Source organism: Nicotiana tabacum, chromosome 17, assembly GCF_000715075.1.
Source record: "Nicotiana tabacum cultivar K326 chromosome 17, ASM71507v2, whole genome shotgun sequence".
Lineage (NCBI taxonomy): Eukaryota > Viridiplantae > Streptophyta > Magnoliopsida > Solanales > Solanaceae > Nicotiana > Nicotiana tabacum.
This window is the reverse complement of record NC_134096.1, coordinates 45,954,769-45,964,395: the sequence shown is the minus strand read 5'-3', so window position 1 is coordinate 45,964,395 and position 9,627 is coordinate 45,954,769. Positions and strand designations below refer to the sequence as shown.

Genomic DNA, 9,627 nt, shown 5'->3' with positions numbered 1-9,627 from the left:
GTCCCCTTTGTTGTTACATGTTATCTCTTTATTGTAAATTATCATTATTTGAATTAATTATTCGTGTTACCCCTTTACTTGTTGACTGCAATTATTTGAGACTCGTTGTTGAATATTATTTCGTTTATTATGAGTTAATCTTATCTAATATCGTGGTTATACATTATTTTCTCATTGTTGAGTATCTGGTGTTGAAGTTGTGAAAGTCGTTAATACGATGAGGTGATGTTGGTTATTGTTGAAACATCTATCTTATTGAGCATTTTTCATCCATTATTGTTGTTGATACTCTTGTACACGTTGTGGTGGAGCCATGGGCTATTATTGTGGAAACATTGATATTGTTGTTGTTGGCAAGTTGTGATATGTGGGCACTTGTGGTGCGAGTTGTTATTGTGATATGATATTGATGCGCATGCGGCGGTATAAGGCTTGGGTTGATGTCCATGCGGCGGTATAAGGTGGGACTTATGTGCGTGATTTCTTGTAGGTGAACTACGTGAAGCCACGTGGCGTCATAAGGTGAGCTAAAGTGCGTGTAGCTATTTCGGGAAATCTGTTTTCAAAACCTATTTTCAAATGTAAGGCTCACGCAGCAGTATAAGGAAATATTGTGATTGAAATTGAGAAATGTGAATACGAGGCGGTACCTCAGTTGTGATTCTTGATTATACGAAGCGGTACCTCGGTTTGATTTCGTTATCCACTAGGCGGTACCTCATTGTGTTTCTTGCTTTTTGTTTCATGTTGCAAAGTGTTGTGGAAGGAATATTTCTTGTTACTTCATTCTTTATTATTCTAGCAGTTGTGGTCCATACATGATCATTGTAGCACTTTAGTTGCTTCTTTTATGCTATTCTATTGTTAACTTTCAGTACTAGTTCTTGCTATTATTTTGTTTCGTATCAGTTATTCTTCATTTTCCGTTACTTACCCGTATTATATTTTTATATTGTCTATTTTACATCCTAGTAGGTGTCTTGACCTGGCCTCGTCACTACTCTACTGAGGTTAGGCTTGATACTTACTGGGTACTATTGTGGTGTACTCATACTATGCTTCTACACATCTTTTTGTGCAGATCCATGTACGTCCGCTCGTGCCGGTCGATAGAGATTCCTTGTTACCTGCTTATACAGGAGACTTCATATGCCTGCTCGGCGTCCGCAGGCCTTGGAGTCACCTTCCCTTATTTTTATTATTATTGTATTTCCTTTCGGACAGTGATGCAGTAGTACTCTAGTTGTATTCTATAGAGCTTACGACTCAGTTCCACCAGTTTTGGGGTGTGTATTTGTGAGATTCTGTTTTCAGAAGGTTTTATCTATTATTCAGTCGTTTTCAGTAACTTGTTATTATATATTTGTTCAGTTGTTGTTATTTGTTAGGCTTACCTAGTCGTAGAGACTATATGTGCCATCACGATATCCTTCGGAGGGAAATTGGGATCGTGATATTATCATTATTTATTTTTATTTTTTAAAATGCATTGAAGATCTGTTTTGCTCTACGCAAGTCCACACGTATTTATTAAATAGTTTTTGTTAGTTCAACGTACTTAAATTCTATATCTTATATTTTCTTTAACAATAAGCAATGTATGATAACTTAAGTAACACGGCCAACTAAAATAAATGCTTAACATATATGGGTCTGTTAATAAAGAGCATATTAGTGCATATACATTACCATAAATCAAATGGATATATAGTGATATATCCGAAGGAGAATCGAATATAACTAGGATGTGATTGTAAAAATAAAGGTGGCAATCGTCCTGATAACATGAACCAATTTAGCAAAATAAAATAACAAGAAGAGAATTAAGATTAAGAATAGATGTAGTAAAACTCTTTCTTTTCTCTTTCTTAATATCTCTGCATATGTAAATTGCCATGCTTTTAAAGAGGCAAGAAAATGTAATATAAAATCTATCTTGAATAGTGCGGAGATAGATATCTTGTAGGAACATTCATCCTAATAGTATTTATAACATGAAAATTCATACATACACTATTTACAACAAAAATGAGTTATTACGGACTTGAAAGTTGGACAACTTTCTTCAATTATTTAAGAAGCCTTAAGAGATCAACTCAAGAAGACTTGAAGACCATAACATGCTAAAGTGGAGGTATAAAAGGAGGGGTAAATTATGCTATATACCCATAGAAGACAAAACAATTACCCGTATCTACCCATGTTCATTTCTTCATTTTATACCTATGCGGCACAGTTATTTTACCCGCTCTACCCATTCTTACTTTCTCATTGTTTAGCAATTAGCATGAAAGCTCATGTTCTCATAGATTCATTCATGCACCTTTTTATATCTTTTAAGTGCATCACATTTTTTTTCAATATTTTTCATCATCTTATCATAATACTAATTAAAAAATAATATAATATAATATTTATTAAATAATATATAATATTATAAAAATATATGAGTTTGGAGAAAACAAAAGGATATTATTATTATTATTATTTAAAAGATATCCATCAATGTTTATGGTCACACATTTAATAGCATATTTAGAAAGTAAATTAGCTAATACTGAATTTTATTTCAATGTATGCCAAAAAAACCTTTTTTTAAGAAGTTTTATTTTCCTCCGCTCTTCTTTTCTTTATTTTTTTGTCCTTTGACATAATTTATCTTACCCCTTTTTGTCTTTTTCTTTTTCTTGAAAAATTCAAATCCACCATTGATGGACCTTGAAGCTTGAAACTCATATATTGAGTTTATTGAATTTGTAGTTGTTTTGATCTAATTTTGCCTGGGTTTGTTTGAAAAGTTAATTGAAGGTTGTAGCTAAACATTGAGTGAATTTTGGTGGATATTTTGCAGTAAATATTTAAATTGGGTTAAAGTTAAGTTGAACTGACGAAGAAGAATTTGTACTGTATACCAAAATGATATACTATATACAATTTTGGTATACAGTTCATTCCAACGGTAACTATATAATGTAACAATATACAATTACAATTTGGTCCTTTTTGATTTTTTTTTAAAATTTTATTGAGTTTTTTTTAACTTTTCAACAGAGTTCTCGTGTTTTTAAATATTTTTTTTTCAAAATATTTTGTTTGAAATATTTGATTGGAGGTTGTGACTACAATTTGAGTTAATTTGGCAGAAATTTAGAGTAGATTTTTAAAATTTAGGTTGAAATTTAGTTGAATTAGCGGAGAAAAATAATTTGTACTATATACCAAAATCACTTACTATATTTTGGTATATAATATTTAATTTAATAGTGTATAATTTATTGCGTTGAACTGGTTAAGAAGAATTTGTACTGTATACCAAAATGATATATTATATAATATAACAATATACTATTATAATTTGGTCATTTTAGAATTTTTTGAAAGTTTCATTGAGTTCTTTTTCAACGGAGTTCTCATATTTTGTTCAATTATTTTTTAAACCAAAATATTTAGCTTGAAATATTTGATGGAGGTTGTGGCTAAAGTTTGAGATAATTTGGTGGAAATTCCGGAGTAGGTTTTTGAAATTTAGGTTGAAATTGAATTGAAGAAAACTAATTTGTATTATATACCTAAATAATTTACTATATACCATTTTGGTATACTATATACCATTCAATAGTGTATAATTTATTGCGTCGAACTAGCGAAGAAGAATTTGTACTGTATACCATTTTGGTATACAGTTTATTCTAACGGTATATTATTTCAATATACTATATAATGTAACAGTATATTATTACAAATTGATCCTTTTTGAATTTTTTGAATTTTTCATAGTTCTTTTTTAACTTTTCAACGGAGTTCTCATATATATTTTTTTCTTAAATCAAAATATTTAGTCTGAAATATTTGATTGAAGGTTGTGGCTAAAGTATGAGTCAATTTGGTAAAAATTCTGGAGTGAATTTTTAAAATTTACGTTGAAGTTGAGTTAAACAAGCGAAGAATACTAATTTGTACTATATACCAAAATTTTGTATTATATACTATTTTGGTATATAATATCTATTTCAATAGGGTATAATTTATTACAACAATATACTATTACAGTATATGGTATAATGTTACGAAATAGTTAAATTTGGTATTTTCTTACTTTTTCAACAAAAAATAATCAATGGGTCCCTCTTTAATTTTCTAACAGAATTCTCGATATCTTATACCCAATTAGTATATGATATATTGCATGTGGGTGTCATAGTATACTGTAATAATATACTTCAACTGTTATAAATATATTATTTTTTATATACTATATGCTAAATATAAGTTATTTTCTAATAATTAATATATATATAAATACAAATAAATAAATAAATAAATAACAAAAATAAATATGTGTGCAGAATTAGATTATGAACAAAAGAAAATAAAAAATAATTTGAAATAATAATAAATGAAATTAAAAAAAAATGAAAGCAAAAAAGAGAAGAGAAAACAATTATATTGTATAAGTTATTCTAATAATTGAATTAAAAAAAAGGACAAACTATATATTATACCAGTTATATTAAAGAAAGGTGAACAAATATGTATTTTATCAGTTATCGTTTTTTATTGAACAAAAAAGGATAATAAAAAGGAGCAAAAAAAGTCAATAAAATTAGATTATGAAGAGAAAAATAAAATAAAAGAAAAAGGAGTTAAATAAAATTAGAAAAGGAACAACAAATAAAGAAAATAAACAAAAAAATAAGGAGCCAAAATTGAGTATGAAATTAAATAATAATAATAATAATAATATGATTTCGGCAAAAAATAAATGAATAGAGAAGAAGAAGAAGAAGAAGAAGAAAACGAGAAAAAAGAAAAAGGAGAAAAGGAGAAAAGAAAGAAAAGAAGGAAAAAAAGAAAAGAAGCAGAAAAATAAAAAAGAAAAGGATAAAAAAGAGGAACTTACCCACAATAGCTACCATTGATAAAAAATATAATTAGTTTGATGAGTAGAAAAGTAAATAGGTAGATACGGATAAATAATTTTATTTTTGTGGGTGATTGTGTCATTCACCCTAAAAGGAGAGGACCAAAGTTCAAGACATCTAGGAGTCCAATTAAATATAATGGAGGCCCAAGTCCAAAGCTATGTCATCTAGGCTTTAGTGTAGAGGGTATTTTAGTATTTTTCTTAGAACATGGAACCTAGTATAAATAGTTATTATGTCTTTATTCTTACGGTAGACTTTGATGAATATTAATATTACACCCTTCTCTGTCCTCTTTCAATTTATGTGTCTTACGTACTTTCTTTTTAGTCTGTTTAAAAAAGAATGTCTATTTTTATATTTAGTAACTCTTTATCTCTAACAATGATAGTTGAAATGAAGATATCAAAGAACATAAATGAGACCGTGTGGCTCTGATACCATATCGAAATACAATAGTATTAAAAAGATTGAGCTTGAATTTGTCTTTAACGGAGTCCCACAAGAGGATTCTAGCTCATACACATAGAAGAAAAGGAGGGTGATTTATGTATCCAGCTAATACATACACGTGCGGATTGACTAAAGATAAAGAAAAAAATATCTATATAATGCACTAACTAATTAATTAAGCTGTCATACAGCTCTCAATCATTACACTAACAGCTAATCGCCTAACTAACTCAACTAACTACATAGTTAGGCTAAGTATAAAATAATTTACTAAGATCTTAACAATCCCTTTACACAGTAAAGTTCAATACATACATGATACAACTTTTGACTGTTGTTAGTATTGGTTTAGAAACAAGTAATGCACTACTTATCTTGGCTTTCTAGTTGATTTTTAATTAACTTGGAGCTTGATAACAACCTTACAAGCAATCACATCTTATATATGATTACACAACAGTCTGATGTCTATGTATTTGGGGCAGTGTTGTTAGATGTTGTTTGTGGGCAACGACTTGAACCAAGATTACTGGCTTTCAGACTAAATTTGGTACTTGCATTGCGATGGGCGTATCCTATAATTTCGTGTATGACAAGTGCATTTAAGTTAGTTTTATCAGCTTTTAAGTCAATTCAAAACCCTCAATATTTTTGAAGAAGCAGAGCGACTTCTCCTCCTGGGGTTGGCTAGATATATAAATCAATCTAAAAAGTAGACCATTCTGTAGGATAAAGTGTAGAACATGGAAATCCCACAAGATTTTCTTCATTATTCTTTATCCAAAGAAAAAGAATATTTCCCTGTTTATTTTCTTTATTCCTTTTTCATGTTCATCAATATGAAGGAAATATCACATGAACTAGACAAAGTGATATCTACGAGTTGGTATGGAAGTGATCAAGAGCTTCACCATTGAAATTTCTTATTGACTGCCTAAGCTTTGTGAGATCATCAGATGGGGGTTCCACAGTTGTATCCTCATGTCCCCGAATGAATGAAACAATTGACACCCTTGTTTTTCCTTCTTTGCATATCACTCTATGCTTAACATTGTTAAATCTTCCGTTGCTCCATGCCTTCACATAACAACAAAACAAAAACAAAAGCATAGTATATGATCATTTTATTCTATATACCATAAATGATGTAATGCCTCATTTAGCAACCGGGGACAAATTCAACAATTGTCTCACGGGTTCGACAAAACTCATTATTTTAGGAGTCGAGCCCCATATATATGTACAAAAACGTCAAAGTAGTCAGATGTATATTTTAAAACTTACTCACTCAATTCAAAACTCATAACGTATAAATCTTAGATCTACCACCACAGTAATTAACAATTGATACCTACCGAAGTTAGTCTAAGATATGATCCTTAGACCAAGTCAAAGCTTAAGAAAACTATTAGAAAAAATACTACTCTTAATGAAAAAAAAAAGTATATACTACTAAGATTTTTTGGTGCATAGCAAAAGTACCGTTGAAACTATGGCTAGGCTATATCAGCATTATTTGATAATATATACAAAAAATGTCTTTTAAAAAAAATAAAATTAAAAAGGCAAGATTGTATAAACAGAGGAAGTACTTACTTTGGTTACATCTCCCATATTGACAAGGAGGGAGTTTGGCCAGGGTTCAACAGCTACAAAATGGCCAGATTTATTCATGACTTGAAGACCACCGACGTTTTCATCATCCTGTAGTATAGTGAGAAAATATGTGTCTGTGTGTGAAGGAACCCCGGTGGAACCTATGGTTTCTGGTGTGAAGCTGAACTTGTTAAACCTAAACTGGCATGGCCATCCCTCAAAAGACACATTCTTTAAACCCAACCCTTCACATATTTTGTGCGCCATGTCCATCAATAGTTCATGAATATAGCAGTAGCATACTTCATAATTGTCTCTCTGTTTACAGTTATAATCAAACAATGTTGAGCGTTGTCTTAGAGGAACAATATTTTGGAATTTGGTGCAGTATGAGACGTATGTACGTAGATTGATATATTTTGCAAACTCACGGTCTTCTAGTTTTGAATGAGTAGTGAAACTACTCTAGTAGACAACACAACATTTACTATAAAGTTTACACTAGTAGTATATATATATATATATATTGAACCAAAATCTTTCAGAATGTCCTATTCTGATTGACATTAGTCAGATGTTTAACATAAAAAAGAAACACAGAAGCAGTAAAACGATTAATTGAATAGTCAAGTAGATAAAGTTATTTCTAGAAAAATTAGTTATACGAGATTCTTCTTTATTGTCTTGGACACTAAATATGCCACGGTAGGTGGGTCACAGGACTAGTTAACTTATCATATTAAGCACGAAAAAAGATTCAATTAAGTTGCATCTTAGTTTAGAATCAAAGGAAGCAAACATTTGGGGGTATCTAACTTATAACAGAAAGCATCAATCAATAATCAGTATAATCTAGCGATTTATGAATGAAGAGTTATAATTTATTTCTAGTAAATAGTAAGTCAACTTAACACATATTAATACAGTTAGTTAGTGCATAGATCTTTTAATTAACGGAAAAGGTCCAAATATATCCTTATACTATACGAAATTGAGTACATTTGTCATTCTTTAATACTTTAGCTCAAATATGCCCTTATCGTCACATAGTTGGTCCATATATGCCCTTAGAGTTACACAGTTGGCCCATATATGCCCTTTTCGAAACGGAATCCACCCAAACTAATTAACTCTTTCGTTAATTGTATTAAAATATATTACAAACACTATTTTCTTTTTATTAATACTTTTTTTTCTTTACCTTTTTTTTTTCTTTGCTTTTTTTTTTTTTTCTCCCTTTACGATTTCCTCCATTAGTGATGTCTTCTCCATTTTCGTCACCAATTTCACTTGACAAAACTCATGAATTCTAATTACTAAGAAAATTCTCCCCTATCTTGAACGCATTAATGGGAACAGAAAGCATGAATATATCTTGAGCGCAAGTCATATTATAGAGAATCAACGCTTAATTCAACAATGAGATTCTGCGGAGATCTAGAAACCACAGAATTACCCTTGTTGCGTTTCTTGATTTCAGTGGGAATATCAAGCAATGATCTCACAACTCCCTTCATGTCAGCCATGAGTGAAGCTGGAAGAATCCTATGATGATTGTAAAGCCTAAAGCATCCCCATTCCTCACAGGCATTTATCAACTTAGATGACTGTTTTGGGAAGTCCTCAAAGTCTATCACTGGCAAACCACCATTTGCTGCATATTCCATTATCTTCTCTTTTAAGCAATTAGTTTATTTTATTTGCTCGTTTCAACTTGGCTTCTTGCTTCTTGGTCTACAGTCTTTATATTGTGACCACTTTTTTGGACTTTTAAAAAAAAGGTAGTATTTCCAGTTGTTAGTGATTTTTGTTGGATCTGGGAGCTTTTCTAGTGAGGTTTGGCCTATGTTGAATTTTAAAAAATATTTTTTAAAAATTTTTACGTGTAAAAGAAAGATCTTTTATGTGTAAAAATAAATCTCTCATGTATTAAAAAAAAAGATGTAATTATAAAACTAAATACAAATTTGTAACGAATTACAAAATCAATTGACCCATTTTCTAGTTGTTAGTGACTTTAATTTCTTGGATCTAAAATTTTTCTGACATGATGGGTGAGTTCCAAATTTGGAATAAGTTATTTTTATTTTAATTAGAAATATGAGGGATTTAATTATTATATTGAAGGAAGAGAAGGTGCAATTGCATCGCAATTAAATGCTCCAATTTGCATACTACACCGACCGGTCCACGATAAGTAATTTTTTTGAAGTTTTCATACATTAAAAAATTCACCTTTTAATATTAATTAACAATGAAATTAACCATATTAACCTTTACTATCTCTTCACATAAATACCCTAACACATACTCCATCCCAACACATACTCCAACATTATTTACTCCAAAGACAATATAGGAAAAAAAATAATTAACTCATTCTTAAAATCTGAAAAAATCACTTATTTTGGATCACAAAAAAAACTAAAAAATTATTTATTATGGACCGAAAAGAGCATGTCATTATAAAAGTTGCAAGCCAAAACTAAACTAGTTTACCTTCTTTTATCTGTTAGTGGTGGCCATCTGTTTGGAATCAAATGCAGTTATCACGTAGCTTATTATATTATTAGTTTGGTTAAGTGCACAGGTTCAACCCTATCTGTTACTAAATAACTAAATTAAAAAAAATTGCTGTCACACTAGGACTCCAAGA

The 9,627-nt window shown here is 30.0% G+C and overlaps 1 pseudogene; it reads right to left on the bottom strand.

The window, feature by feature from the left end:
• Positions 1 to 6,251: 6,251 nt before the first annotated feature.
• LOC107802260 (2-oxoglutarate-dependent dioxygenase DAO-like) lies at positions 6,252 to 8,638 on the bottom strand (annotated as a pseudogene).
• Between the last annotated feature and the right edge of the window lie 989 nt (positions 8,639 to 9,627).